The 16088-nt window shown below is 35.7% G+C and overlaps 1 long non-coding RNA gene across 1 annotated transcript; it reads right to left on the bottom strand.

Moving 5' to 3' along the window:
* Positions 1–14548: 14548 nt before the first annotated feature.
* Positions 14549–16081, bottom strand: LOC111366192. The gene is made up of 3 exons (XR_002697595.1): positions 15939–16081; positions 15027–15101; positions 14549–14905 (listed from the first exon to the last, which is right to left on the bottom strand). It is a non-coding gene; the product is annotated as an uncharacterized LOC111366192 (long non-coding RNA).
* Between the last annotated feature and the right edge of the window lie 7 nt (positions 16082–16088).

The following is a 16088-nucleotide window of genomic DNA, read 5'->3' as shown; positions in this document are numbered from 1 at the left end:
TCATTGAAGTATGTATTGAACGACAATTTGACTGCAACCAGGATAAAAAATGACAATGTGCTCTCATACATTCTGCTAAAGGAAGCCTATCGTGATCCTGCTAAATGCTCATTAATCAATGACATTACCTATGCAACAATAGAGGAACCATCTGGCACGGTCCTAGTTATTGCTTATCATAGTAGTGAGCTTTATACATTGCAAGATATGGCATCAGAAATATGCAAGGCATCAAGTGAACATGTAGGTCACATTTTTTACAATGAAGTCACGATTGTTTTTATAGCAGATGCTAGGGAGGTCAAAGAATGAAGGGTTTTCCATGATAAGGATATTTTAAAATTGAGCCTATCCTTTTTCGTCATGCGGAACATGTTTGAGTTTATGGTTGAACGATCCGACAAAAAAGAATATGTTGGGAGGTGTTCTCAGAAATGATGTACTTAGATATGCAGATCGTCGAAATGGGGTAAAACGAATCTATTTAAGATTCGAAAGAATGGTAGTCACACATGTGCATCAAATGTAATGTTGGGGTCACACAGCCAAGTATCCACTGCAGTTGTTCCATCTAGCATCAAGTATAAGTACACATCGTCCGGCACTATATACACATTAAAGGACATATACAATGATACGTTACATACTTTTAGAGTATATTTAAATTACTCAAAAGCTTGGAGATCCCGTGAACAAACGTTGAAGATGATTAGGGGTGATCCAACCGAATCATTCGGTAGATACAAAGCTTTTTCTACATACTCCAACAAAGAAATCCTGGTAGTCACAATAGATTCAAATCTTATTTTATGGCACTTGGTATATCAATACGTGGGTAGTAACATTGTAGACCTGTAATTGTCGTCGACGGTACTTACTTGGATGGTCATTATGGAGGTACTCTATTTACAGCATGTACACGGGATACAAATATTGACATATTTGTTCTTGCTTTTGGAGTAGGGGATAATGAGAACAACAAATCTTGGAGATGATTTTTAGAGAAACTGAAAAATGCCTATGGGTACAGAGAAAGATTATGTTTTGTATTAGATTGTCATAGCAGTATAAAGAAAGCAATTGAATATGTGTATCTGAAAACTTGTTATGGTATTTGCTCGTATCATTTGATGCAGAATTTGAAGTCATATTATGATAAATCAGGGCAAAATATTACGCAGGATTTCAATTCGACTGTCTGCGCTTACACATTGGAAGTATTTCAATACAACATGCAATAACTAGACACAATGAATGAGAAGATTCGTGATGACCTGGTAATGTGCTGATTTTTTTAATACAATTGTTACATGCATTGAAGTGGTCACATATGTCATTTTATATGAAACTCATACGTATGATACATTTTTGTAGGATGAAGTTGGCCTTGAAAAGTGGTCACAATTCTATATGCCAGCAAACAGATACTCTACAATGATATTAAACATTGTAGAATCAGTAAACGAGATCATAAAGGCAGCTAAGAATTACCCCCATTGTATCCTCGCTGCAATCATTGCGACAAATAGTACAAACTTGGTTTTGTAAACATAGAGACGAAGCGCATGGAACTTTCACGATGTTGGCAAGCAAGTTCGAGAACGTCATGAGGATAGTGAGTACAAAACTAAGGAACTTGAGAGTAACTTTCTTCTGTCTCCTGAAGTTTGTGTATGTGGCCTAAATGAAAAGTGCATGTGACTAGATCATAAGTGAATGTGACATGAAATGCACATCTGTGATTATGTGGCCAAACTATAATGCATGTGACTTGACATGAACTACATGTGACCTGCAATTTACGTTTGTGACGCTATATGCTTTGTCTGTTAATGCTAAAACTATGAATCGAATAGATTGTATGTGATACCAAGTATAAAGGCCTATGACCTGAACAAATCATTGTGCATTGAAATATGTATGTCTATGAACTGTACTTTTTGAGTTTAAACTGACACATACCATTGGTCCTACTATACTCTCACAGGTATCTCCTTCCAACCAAACAGTTTTTTCTGTCAGCAATGAAAGGTCCACATTTGTTGTTGACATTGAGCAACGTACATGCACTTGCAGGATGCTACAGGTTGATCCGATGCCGTGTCCACATGCATTAGTTGTAATTGCACATACAAAAAAGAAATCTATATGTTTATTGTTCTTATTATTACACAAGGGATGCATATATAAATGTTTACGAAGATTCAGTATATCCTGTTGAAAATCCAGATGAATGGAGAGTGCCTAATAAAGTACAATTCCAAATTGTTCTAGCTCCTAACTAGAAGTAGAGTCCTGGAAGACCTACTGAGAAGAGAAAGATATCATCCAGAGAAGGGAAACCAAAAGTAAGATGGGAACGTTGTGATGTACATGGTTACAACCGCAGGAGATGTTTAAGTTTGGTCCCATTACGTATGAGCGATTGGCAAATTACCAACTTGTAATAGGAAGTCAATACCTGATAAAGACATATCAAATTTAGGTCGTATTCTTGAATTCAAAATGTTATTAGCATAACGACATTGAGATCATTTGTAACGAAATGTGTTTCAATTGTGCAATTGACAATTGATTTGTAAAAAGTAATGTAATATTTGCTCCATGAAATATATCTGCACTTTTATCCAGTTTAACACTGAACTGTGTAATAGGTGAACATTTATTCCATACACGCTAATAGTTTCGAACTGTGTTTTTAGGCGTACATATGAGACCATATATTCAATTGAAAGCATGAACTATGACCTGCTTTTGAGTAAAAATCGTGATCTGTGACTTGCTTTTCACATGGTTTGTCTGGTCACTTGGATAAGTTAAATGTGACCTGAAATGTGGCCCACAATAGATGCAGTGTGATAAGAGTGTAAAATATAATATTTTTTCCTCTTAATTATTGAATTCGTGTGATTATTTGATACCAAAATGATTTCATTATACTTATATTTTGATTCAGGTTTTATTTTAGTAGAAAATGTGGAGGATAGAATAAAAGAGCGAAAAAGGATCAAAGTGAAAGAAAATGAAAGTTCAGGGACTAGAGTGTAAATAATCCAAACTTGTGTCTAACCATATGATGAAGATTCAAAAGTGTTAAAAGTCAAGTGGATGAGAAAAGAAGTCAAAAGGATGAAATATCGTCAAAGTTTGATCACACATCAATTCTCAACCGAAAAAAGTGCATCATTTTTAGCCTCATATTGGGACCCCTTTTTGACATGTCAAACTATATAATTGAAGATGACATTTGAAGAAATTTGTAGCCCTTTGAGTTAGCTTTCCAACGCAACTTGAATCACTTTAATCGGACGTCAGGAGGAAAAGTTATGGCCAAAATACTAAAAGCTGTCCAGTGGAAAAAATAGCAATAACCATACGATCGCACGATTTTCTTCCTTGCAATCGCACAAACACCTGCAGGGAATTTAGAGGTGAATTTTCATTGTTCCATGTGACCGCAAGGAACATTACCATGCGATCGCATGGTTCACTTATCTTTAGAGGCAAAAATTTCAGTTTCCTAATTTGAGTCCAAAACTTATGGAAACATGTCTCACACGCGATTTTGTGACCCTAGGTCATCCCAGAACGCCCCTGTTGATACCCTATCATTTTTCTCTCAAGTTTGGCTTAAGAAATCCATGGAGAGCTAAATTCCTAGGTGAAGCTACGAAGGAACTCATTGGATTTGGCTACTTCACATCAATTATTCATGTAAATTGATACTTTTATTGTTAAACACTTTTAGATCTATATTTTCTTTCATGAAATTGCTTGGAATTGATTTAACTTTTACGATATTCTTCATAGATTCAATGACATTTTCTCTATTGTAGAATTAAGGTAATTGTTGAATTTCAAATTCATTAAATTTTATTGGTGGATTATTTACTATCTTGTGCATTGTGTATGTAGTCGTTTCTTAATCTTATTCCAATATCCGTGTGTGGGAATGGTTTGCAAAAGTCTATATATTAGGATTACAATTGAAAATTAATTGATTTTCATTGTTAAATATTTCGATTAGAGGGTTGTGATGAAAACCTCTAATTGAGTAAAAAGTCATGAATTGTTGATGTCGATGGTCCAATCCAATTGAGGGAATTCAGATGCTTCAGTAATTTCGCATATTGATAATTAAATTTCATTCCAATTGACAATCTACATTTGCATAAGATCACGAAAACCCTGTTTGTTTGATCCTTGGTAAAATTTTCCGTTCCCCTATGGAATCGACACCCCAAATCTATACTAAAACCACCACATTATACTTTGGGCGTAATCAAAGTGTAAGGAAAAAAATATGTAACCATTTATTCAGTAGAAAACGTTATTTGTGACCTACTTTTGTATAGACACCATGAACTATGATCTGCTTTTCACATTGTTTCTCTAGTCAGTTGGATAAGCTAAATGTGACCCGTGACCTGATTTTTGGTGAACACATGAACTGTGACCTGGATTCTAATGAACAAAGAGATCCTGCGACCTGCTGTTGGTATAATCTATTTTGCAAACAAAATATGTGACCTGCTATTCATATGATATGTAACCTGGTATTTACATGTGGCATGGCAAACTAAATCTGTGACCAACCATACAAACCATTAGATGTATCATGTGGTGTAGACAACCACATGTGACCACATATTAAATAAAAAATATAAACTATGACCTGATTTTCGGTGAACTTTTATACCTACTGTTGGTATGATATGTTTTCCATACTAAATCTATGATCTGCTATACATATGATATGTGACCTGTTATTTACATATGGCATGGTAAACTAAATATGTGACCAAAAGTACTAGTATGTAGCCAATCAACAATATATTAACAACTGAAAGTTGGGGCACTAATGTATTGCAAAAGCAAGTTCACATCCACATGACAGTATTGAATACAATCACCTCCACTGCTTAGAAAAATATAAAAGGTACCAATTGAAGCATAAAATTCATTTACAAATGTTTTGACAATTGTCATTCTATAACAATCACATCCCCATTTAAACCCTGCTTTGCCTTCTTCACGTAAGTTTTTCGGTATTTGTAGAGCAGCGATGCGATATCAAGTCTACACTTTGCAGCATTAAATTGATAGGGAATAGAACATATGCCGTCACAGAGGATATACAATGCATGTAATATCATGAACACCTCGCAATCATGACTGTGAAAGAACACAATATAGTATGTTACGAATTAATTTTGTTACAAGTTATACACATACATACCCATTCGTCTGTTGAGGTAGGGTACTGTCAATGGTCACCTTCAATTCCATGCATTCAGATTTGTTATAATCAGGATCTTTTTTCAAAATTCCCACTACATTCATAAGAGCAGGCAATACCTTTACGTAAGGCTCAATACCTTCCAACACCTCCCAGCCACGATAAGCTTTTCCAGCTAAATTGAACAATGTCAAAGTATGGCTTCTAAATTCTAGCAGACCTAGCAACTAGTTAGCTTTGTTCATGGGCAGGAGAGGCATAAACACATATTCTACATCGACCCATGATGTGCTCAGGGGTATATTGTGACCTATGACGACCTCAATCAAGCTGCTCGCCGATAACAGAACATGAGGATCGTTTTAGAAAGCGGGGTACATGTCTTTTATCTTGTTCTGAAACTAGGAGTTCGTCGTTGTAACTCTATACATTACTTTCCCAAATTTCGCTACCTGACGAACGTAGTAGAAGCAATGTTCTAAAAGGCATAATGCGTGGCGATGCATAGAGGCCAAGCTATGGGCTACATGAGCTTAGGTGAGGCTCAGGCGTAAAAAAGCGTAAAATGCATTTTCTTATTTTAATATTATTTTAATTTTTAATAAATCAAAAAGTAATTTAATAATTAAAAATAATACTTATTAAACATTTAAAACACATTTATAGGAACTTTATACATTTGTCAAAGTTTTCAACAAAAAGATAAGTTTCAAATTTAAATACAAAATAGTAAATAAATAGTATAGGAACTTAAATCTTATCTAACTCTTTATCGTACTCCGATTCAATATCACCTTCTTCATCTAATTCGTCTTCTTTGTCTTTCGATACAAAATCCTCTTCATCGGGCTCCCTTATTTCATTTTGAGCATTCTAATACCTCTCGAAAGTGGTAAGATATTATTTTCTACCCCGTCAAACTCCTCCTCATCATCACAACCCTTTACAATCCAAGATTGTGCATTAGTTGCATCACTTGCTAATAGACTCTCTATTTTTCCCTTCCTCCTCATCTTGTTTGCCAACCTTGCATTAAATTGGATATAGATAAGATTGTTCATCCTAGTAGTGTCAAGTCTATTCCGTTTCTTCGTGTGTGTCTACCAAAAGAAAAAGTACTCAATAGTGAGTAAAACCAAAATGTAACAACCCAATTAATAATTTAATACTTACCCCTTCAAAAAAACTCCAGTTTCTATCACAACCAGATGAACTAGTAGTCAAACCAAGTATCATTTTTGCCATGGTCTTCACATTGGGTGTTTCATTCCCATTAAAATTCCACGAAGTCACTAAGAAATATAAATGAAAGAGACAAACATGTGATTTAATATATATAAAATATAATAAATTATTGATACGAGAGAAAGAGTAATATATTAACGTGCCTGGATTGTAATTTTCATCATTGTTATGACATGCACTTATTGCAAGCTTCCTTCTAAATGAACATTCCCTTTGGACGTATCTTTGTAACTAAAATATTTATCACATGATGTTACATTTGATCACTAGAAAATAGTTTCTCAACACAAGTAATCAAATTATTTATCACGAATGAATCGTCTTTGATATACAAATTCTTGAAGAAATAGAATGGATTCAAAAAATAAGCCGCTATATGAAGTGGACTATTTTTAGCATCAATAATGTCCAAGATTGGCCTATAATCACACTCCATCTTCAATGTCTTTGCAATATCATCCTTTGCCTTTAGTAGCTCCCCATAAACAATGCCCATTGAATGTTTTTCTTATCCATCAACAAGTCTAAGAACTTTCACTAGTGGAGTGAATACCTTCAAGTACAAGTCTATCATGTTCCAAAAATCATTCGGAACAATAATATCAAATGCCTCTTTTCCCTTCTTAGACTAAGACCATTTTGTGTTATCCCATTCATTGCTAGTCATCATACTTCTCAACTCTTGTTTTTTATCAAGCAAGCTTTGCAATGTTAAGAACGAGAATGCAAATCTAGCGTCTCCCGGCCTAACTATCTCTTTTTTTGTGAACTTTCTCATCAATGCCAAAGTCTTGTGATGTGTATAAATAAAAATAGTGAATAATTTTGTCTTGTTAATCACTCCCTTGAAGTTGGAAAGTTTAGAGATTCCTTCAAGCATAGGTTTAAAGTGTGAGTGGCGCATGATGTCCAAAATATTTTGGCCATAATTCTAATAATTTTGTGGTGGCCATATTATTGGAAGCATTGTCGGTTACAATTTGAACCACATTTTCAACTACAACATTTTCAATACAATCATTGACATAGTCAAATATATACTGACCTGTATGAGCATCATTTGAAGCTTCCTTTGATTAAATAAATGTGGTCCCCAATTTACAATTTACACACAAATTCATGATGCTTCTTCTTTTTCCATTGCTCCAAACATTGGTCATGATTGAACACCCATTATTTTTCCACCCTTCTTTTTGCTTCTTTAAAGTTTCTTTTGTCCTTTCTACCTCTCCCTTCAAATGTGGCTCTCTCAATTGGTATTGGGAAGGAGGAATATAACCCAATCCATATTGACCAAGAGCTTCTACAAATAATTTAAAATTATCATTGCCAATGGCATTAAAAGGAATTCCAGCTTCATAAACCAATCTTGCCAAAAATTGATGAACCTCTAATAACCTTTTCTTAGTAGTTACATCATTCACATTTTGTTGTCTCAGTTTAGTATTTGCACTCATAGAAGCATCATTGATATTGATAGACCTTGCAAATTGATCCATAGGTCCCACATTAATAGGGCTTTTCCTAGTCCTTCTTTCAATAATAGCAATTTCATCTTCTTCTTCCTCATCTATTGTATGCAAAGATATATTCACATCTTCTCTCAACTTAGCAGCATGCAATAGCTTCTCTATTCTTCTAGACTTGGTCCCTTGAATCACCTCAACACACTTAACTTTTTGTTCTTCACTTGCTTTTGAACATGATGCCATACATCTTCTCTTGATTCCAGCTACATGAAGTTTATGCCTAGAAATTCCTCCCCTAGTAATCTTATTACATAATATGCATTTCAAATTATTAAGATTGGATGGATCTACCAAAACTGCGATTTCCCATTCAACGTCCCTGGAATCTCTTTTGAGTTACGATTGAAGAATCACCTTCTTGTTCTTCCATTGGTTCCTAAAAAATAGAAACAATATAAAATTTATAAACATTGGAGTTCGGTGTACTAAATTAAAATAGGATTAAGATGCACACAAAATTAAAATACTCTAAACATGAAATACCCAAATCTTTCCCATTTCCCCTGTTCTTTATTGCAAAAGGAATACAATTGTAAGGGATGAATATTATATTGATCAAATTCAAAGATGTCAAATTCATGAATGAATATTATAACGATCACAAATACAATAACAATATTCTATTTGCCTTTATAGTTTATCCACTAACCAAGCCCATTTTTTATACCCAAAAAAAAATTGGAAAATTGATAGTGTAGTCTACAGAAAACCCCATGTGGACCTAGTGCATTGACTCATTCTCATTAGCCACTCTTTTTGGACTTTCAATTGCCAAGTTTGTCTCTTTCAATTTCAGCAATTGTTTACATAATCCCAAGGCCACAAGTGCTATAGAGTATGGACCCATTATCAAAATGGGAAACCCCCAATTTTGTCTCTTTTAGTTTTGCAGATTTGAGGCGTCAAACTTATCGAAAAGTGTGGAAGATGAAAAGATGAGCAGCCATTGGAACTTGGAAGAGAAAGTACCAACTGCCTAGACATTACAAATTGGAAGAGTCATTCTGGGTTTAACGTTCAAATGGTTGTTTTAAATTAGGGCAAATGAAGAAAATAACCGTTAATAATTTTTTTATACAAAATAAAAAAATTTTAAAAAAAATGAAAATGCTCGCCAATGAACGCATAATTGCGCCTAGGGGCGCCTTAGGGGTCAACGAAAATCGTTGACCGCTAAATAAGGCGCCAAGCAGTTTGGCTTGGCATTTTCGCCAAGCATCATGCCTTAGCGTCGCCTAGGCGCTTTAGAACACTGAGTAGAAGCATGCATCCATGTGCTATTTGAACATGAAGGATACAATTAAGTACAACATGAAAAAGTTAGTTATGATTCTGTGTCAGTGGATGACTTAACGATATGTGAATGGTGTGGTATCAAATTATTAATGTTGTGTGACTGGTTAACAAGGAAATGTGTTGTGAACAAATACATAAGTGTTACCATACCGCACTGCTCAAAGACATTTCAGCATTTATCAGCTGGTGAAACCATGTTTTGTGACCTAATGGGGATAAGACAATACTAAAGGCTGGTTTGATTAGGTCATTATGCTCATTAAACTTCTTCCTGGAGCCAGAAATTGACTGTCAAGATACTGTGACTATATAAGCAGTACATTCAAAAACATAAGAAAAATGTACGTGCCTGTTTTTGGATTTATACCCTCTCTGAAACCAACCCAAGAATGTTGATTTATCGGCTTCTTCAACATGGTCTTTGTAATTTCCAAATACAATAACATTACCATCATGCCAGAATAGCTTTCCTTCCCCAGCAACAAATGGAGACCGAAATATCCTCGCGGGCTTTGAAACTCGCTTAACTGGTAATTCAAAAGCCAGTTCAAGAGTAAATGATCCATGTGAATTGTAACAAGTCACATGTGAGTTTGTATAAATTCGATGGGTGGGACGTCCGACGTATAAAATGTCTGTGACGTGAGTTTAGGAAATGTGTGTGATTTGAAGTTTCAAAACACTTACTGTACATGACGTACACATTATGTGATCAGCAAATTACACAAAAAGAACAAAATGTGAATACATCTTCATCATGCTATGATCACATTAGATATGACAACATCTACCTGCTTCTGAATTTCTGCAGAATGCAAATCATCTGGTTGTGTGTATTCGATACCCAAGTCAAATGATGGCGGTTGAAGACTACATTGAAAAGCTACATCATCAGTTGGGTCGACTTTTCCCTTCCCTTTCCTGTCGACAATGGGCTCCAGATTTTTCACCTGTATGTGAAATTGGAGAATTTGAGACATGAAAACTGTAACTACGATCAGTGAAAGATAGATTGAACATATCGTGTACCTACCCCATCAATCTTGTCGAATTCTCGAATAACATGACTTTTTTCACCTCCAACTACAGCAGCTTTTGTATCTCCAAACTCATTAACATAACAACCTTTCTTGTTATTGAACCGCCTTAAAATCTCATCCATTGTACTTGAGATCATTGCAGTCACGGATTCAGACAGAAATTGAATGTTCGTCCTAATCTTCGTCATGTCACATTTTAACTATCATTGCATTAGGATGATTTCGTTCATCTTTTTTGTCTGATCAGTGTTGAGGCTCGACATTCGTGACTTGATGGCGTCAATCTCCACGGTTAATACTTTATCCTATGACTTAAGTTCTGATATTTGCACATTCAACTCGTGAAGCACCTATCAGCAAAGTAAGACATATTGTTACATATGACTTTGAAAAAGATGTCTTTGACAAAAAAAAACGAATGGTGACCTGTACTAAATGAACTGTGACAAAATATTGAAAATATTTGAACCGACATAAATAGAATCTTACATCACTCCATTGTGTCCTATGATATTGTGGTTCATTTGGAAAATGTTTGGTAGCTGAAGGGCCTTCATTAGTACGGAATGTTTCCTGATGGGATGTCATCTCACATCATTGTGGACGATTCACAAAATCGTCGTCGTCATCTGTGATGTGAGTGGGTCCAAAACTAATGTCCGTTACCAAAGGCACTGATTCTTTACTCATGCGTGCAGGTTCAACTGACTTTCCTTTCTTTCATTTCGGCAGCTGCTACAGGAAAACTCTGGTTGAATTAGTTTGTTATGTTGTACGCCATCCATGTATGGCATTGTCATTTCAGCTTCAGTTGGTACCAAGTCATAGATTTCAATCTGCATTACAATAAAGATTAGAGAACAATAATTTTAACATATCTTGAACTGTCAGACATAAGGGATTACTGAACCATTACATTAGAAGCAGAAGGTTGCACATTTGCATTCCAATTTTTATTCGAGGGTGCGTTCTCGATATCCTTGTGACAATAACTTCATCTAGATCATGGAAAGTTTCGTGGATCCATGCTTGAAAGGCTGCCAACATACCTCGTAGCCTACAGTGTGTGGTTTGTCGACTCAAACCATCTTTCAAAGAATTCAAAGTAATCTCGAACAGTAACTTTTCCTATGGAAAAGTGTTCAATGTAGAGAACTCCTCAACGAGAATGAACAAGTAGTGGTCGACGACTTTCTTATAATCTCTAGAAAATAAACAGGCAGTAATGAAATACAGGATACCACTGAGTGCAACATCATGATCCAGAAGGGCTTCAACAAGATCCATATCTAGCATTTGGCACGCAGGTATGAATGTGGACTTCACATCTTCATGTGTTACAGTATCCACTTGAGAAAGTACTTTGTCTTCAGTTGTGATGGTCTACTTTCGAAAATGTCCGTGTCACTATCACCAGAACATCTCAGTCCCGTGACTATGCAAACTCAGATATAGAGAATCTAACGTAACGCCCAGCAACTAAAAACCACATCTCCTGAAGATTAGGTTGATGGACATGCCTCAGGAGGAAGTAGTGAATTAATTGTGATTGTACCACAATTCATGGCAGTTGAGAAAATGGTCAAAACATGTTTCCCCTCATAATGAGCTTTTGTCAGTGGGATAAGTTTGCTTGAATACTTGTAAGTACACCCTTGCTAATCGATGTTGTAATCTTGCCTGGGAACCAACGTTCCTTTGGTATGATGAATCGCCAATCCTACACAAAGTGATTAGAAAAGACCAATGTTAAGAAAATGTAGTAAAATCATGCACAGTTAGATGTATGCAACTGTACACTCAGGCTACAAATACATTCACATTGTTGTATAACCAAATATAATACGGTCACAGGCATGTGTAATGATATGAATCTAGGCATCACATCCACAACAAACTGGGTCACAGACGATATCGTGGTCACATGCCATAAGTATCGTGGTCTATATACAAATGAATGAGGCCACAAATGTATGTTTTGTTATGCAATAAAGCCATAGAACTGCTCATAAACCATGTTACAATCTGGTCACATGCATACATTATGTTGTGCATTCAAGCTACACAATCATAGAAGCCACAATCACAATTTGACATCTTGGTCAATGGAAGCCTCGTAGTTCATAATGAATAAGGTCACAGATGTAGGTATGATGATGCAATAAAGCCATAATTTATCAAAAATTGTGGTCACGTTTCGAATATGCTTGGTCACATAATAACTATTCATCAACTACGTTAACAATCAGGTCACATGCATAAATTAGGTCAATCATTAAAGCCACCTATTCATAACAGCCTCGATCACAGATTGACATCCTGGTCACATAAAGCTTCGTCATTGATAATGGCGAAGGTCACAGACGTAAGTATTGTTATGGAATTAAACCACTGTTCAGCAGAAATCTAGGTCATACCCAGGATTGGTACCAAAAACCCTAAGCCAACGATTACAGCCGATTAAACATGGTAAATATCACATGAAACTTCAATGCTTTTAACCCATGAGTTCCATCTACATGTGTACCACTAAAATCATAACAGACAACACCAAAAAATTATAAGCACCTTGTTCGACCGCACTTTCTTCGCAGTTACAGACATTGCGTGCTTCTTAGGTGGTGTTTTATTGGGGCTAACCTCAGATTTCCTCTTGTTTCTATGTTCTAACGTATCTTCGACATTGATAACCATCTTTGCAACCTTCGACTTCTCCATTTCACTTGTCCACAAAAACTTGGGCGAAACGGGGGAATGTAATATATAGCGAGTGATGTGGCCAATGTTGATGATACAACGATAGTGTTGAAAAAGAGTGTATTCTAAATTATCGGAAGTGGAATCAACGAACAGATTACAGTCTTGGGGAAAGACTTTTGGGTAGTTTAGAATTGTGGGCACTTGCAAGGAGACGTGTAGAGGACTGAGAGATAGGGAGAGAAAGAGAGTGGGAGAAAGATGAAATGGATTATTATGGAAGTTAAGATAATTAAGATTCAAAATGCGATATTTAGGAAGACACGACAGTTGCAATACATATCGTTTAAAGATTAAATTATAATTTAATATTTAAATATATAATAATTAAATTGAAACCTGAGATTTGCATAAAAAACTTTGGAGCCTAACTCGATCTCCAAATACAAAATTATATAATTTCCACTATTTGTAATTGGTGGGGGCCTAAAGTCCAGGCATCTACAAGCACCGGGCCTTCATTGGGAAATACCATGCTCAATCTCGCATCACCCTTGCAAGGCAACTATGCTCCCACCCATTCCACCGCCAGGCATGTATGTATATGTGTGTATGTATAAATGTTTTCTATTTATAACTTGTTAATTCTTTTCATGTGTTTACAAGAACGTTAGGATCTTTAGTTGTTTCTCTCTTCCGTTGCAACTAACAAAATACATGTTGTGTCTGCTATTAGGGGCATTGGTGGTCATATATACCCAGTGTTGACTATAGCTGATGAGCTCAAATATCTGAATCCCAAAACCTTGTTTCTCTTTGTCGGGACCCCCAATGGCTACGCTCAACGATGACGGATGGAGGAGTGAGTTCCTTCTTGTCCATAACCTTAATCTTGAAAAGTGATGCAGAAGAGAGGTTTGTCACTGGATGGATTGGTGGTGGAGTGAGGTTTAACGACAATAGAGGGAAGGTAGAAGTACAGGGTGGAGGAGGAGGTCCAATTGATGGTTTCAAAGCTAGATCTGGTAGATAGGTGGATGTCATTGGCGATGGAATCAACAACATCGTGAGTACCACCAACGAAGGTGATGGTATCTCTGGTGGTCGTATGTGACAGAGAGAAGGAAAATGATATATATATATATAAAAAAAATAAAGTTGTTAGATGTAATTATTTTTTTATTAAATACAATTAATAATCTTATTTACCGCCCGAAATCTAAATTTTAAACTTAACCTCCTTGTTTATGAAAACTAATATTTAATCGTAGGGTTCTAGAAAATTTTCCCTTGAAAAAAAACTCTTAGCCCATGACAGGTTTACAGCTAACTAAAATCCACCCAGTAAATAGGTGAGATTTTCAATTATTTCACCATTGGAAGTGAATGAAATCAAACGAGTTCTGCGTTCGTTAATTTCTTGTGATCATCACAGATTGCCAAATACCCAACCATAAAAGAAGTATTCTGAGAGAGATTTGAAGAAACTGCAAAAAACAAAATAATAAAACAATGGGGAAAAAATTTCCTTCGACGCAATAAACTAATATCAAGTTGCAATAGCCAAAGCAATACAGACAATTTATCTCCGTGTTAGAACATTTGAACAAATAACAACACAAAACTTGCCAAGCTCTTGCCTATACAACATCACATATTACAATAAAAAGTTTCAAAAATAGCATGTTCTTGACGGAGTATAAATAAACAACTTTGTGTAAAAAGACATCATGTGATTAAGTAAACCCAATTCCATACACAGGATTTACTACCATATCATGATATTGCTACAACTGAAATTGCCCATCGCCCTAAAAAGATCATTAGGCAGCACCGATTGAAGAACTTAGCACCTGAATCTGCATTAGATATGAATAAATATACATAAACCGACACACTAAGTACATTTTTTGGTAACTCACCAAATAAGCGGTAAAGGAAAAGATCGCTGGTTGTACTCAAAATTAAAGACAAGAATACCTTATTTACAAGTAAGTTCACTTGTTCCCTGTACATCTCCTTCAAATCGACAATATCCGCACGCAGTTCTTCCAACTATGTACAACCAATCCACTTTAGCATATCAGAACTGGATTGATGCTATTAAAATTTTCCGCTTTACATTCTATAATGTACTGATACTTGCAGACAGTGAACTTCAGGTGTAAAAATGAATTGAGATTATAAACTTTACACAATTCGCTAGACCAATTACATAAATATTTTCCTAATAATTTCTTGATGTGCAAATAAACATAAGTGGGTCATTGGTTTTAAAAAGAATACATGGCTGAGCGATGACCATGAAACTTACGGTTCGTTTGGGAAAGTTTTTGAAAAACCAAAAGCAGATTTTGAGACTAAGAAGCTTCTTTTGGAGTTCGTTAAAATAATTTTCTGGAAGTGCTTCTACTGGTTAGAAGAGCTTTTACATTAAGCTAAGCTGACCAGAAGTGGCTTCCTCGAGAAGTTTTTTACAAAAAGCAGAAGCACTACCAAACAGGCCCTTACTTCCATGCTGGAATAAAAACTCAGACAACGAATAGACAAAGTCATATTTATTCAAATTGCTGATCAGCCATCAATGCAAATAACCTTTTCTACCAAGAGATACAAGTTTAGCGTTCTTCCACAAATTATGATCATACTCATTCTGGTTTTACTGACACTAAGCAAAACCAACACGTGTCAAAATATCACAGCATATCATCAGACACAGCGAGAAAGTAAACCCAGTACATACATCAAGCCAAAAGTGTCCCGCTCTACAAATGTAATACAACCTTACCGATTATTAACCTCGTTGAAAATTATTTCATAGTTCCCCAAATCTACAATTTTTTGAGAAAAGTTCACCATTTGTAAAGATAAAATAGAGAAATTCGACAATACCTCTTCATCACGTTCACCCATCAACTCCAATGCTGCTGAATGTCTCCGTCTTAGAGCTTCTAGCTCCGCCCTTAAGCCAGGCAGCGTGGCAGATTCTGCTCGTAACTTCTCGCACTACACCATAACAATCAACTCTCAGATAAAAAATGC

The sequence above is a fragment of the Olea europaea genome, chromosome 17, assembly GCF_002742605.1.
Source record: "Olea europaea var. sylvestris chromosome 17, O_europaea_v1, whole genome shotgun sequence".
Taxonomy (NCBI): Eukaryota; Viridiplantae; Streptophyta; class Magnoliopsida; order Lamiales; family Oleaceae; genus Olea; species Olea europaea.
Note: the sequence above shows the minus strand (reverse complement) of the source record. Positions and strands in the feature narration are given on the sequence as shown.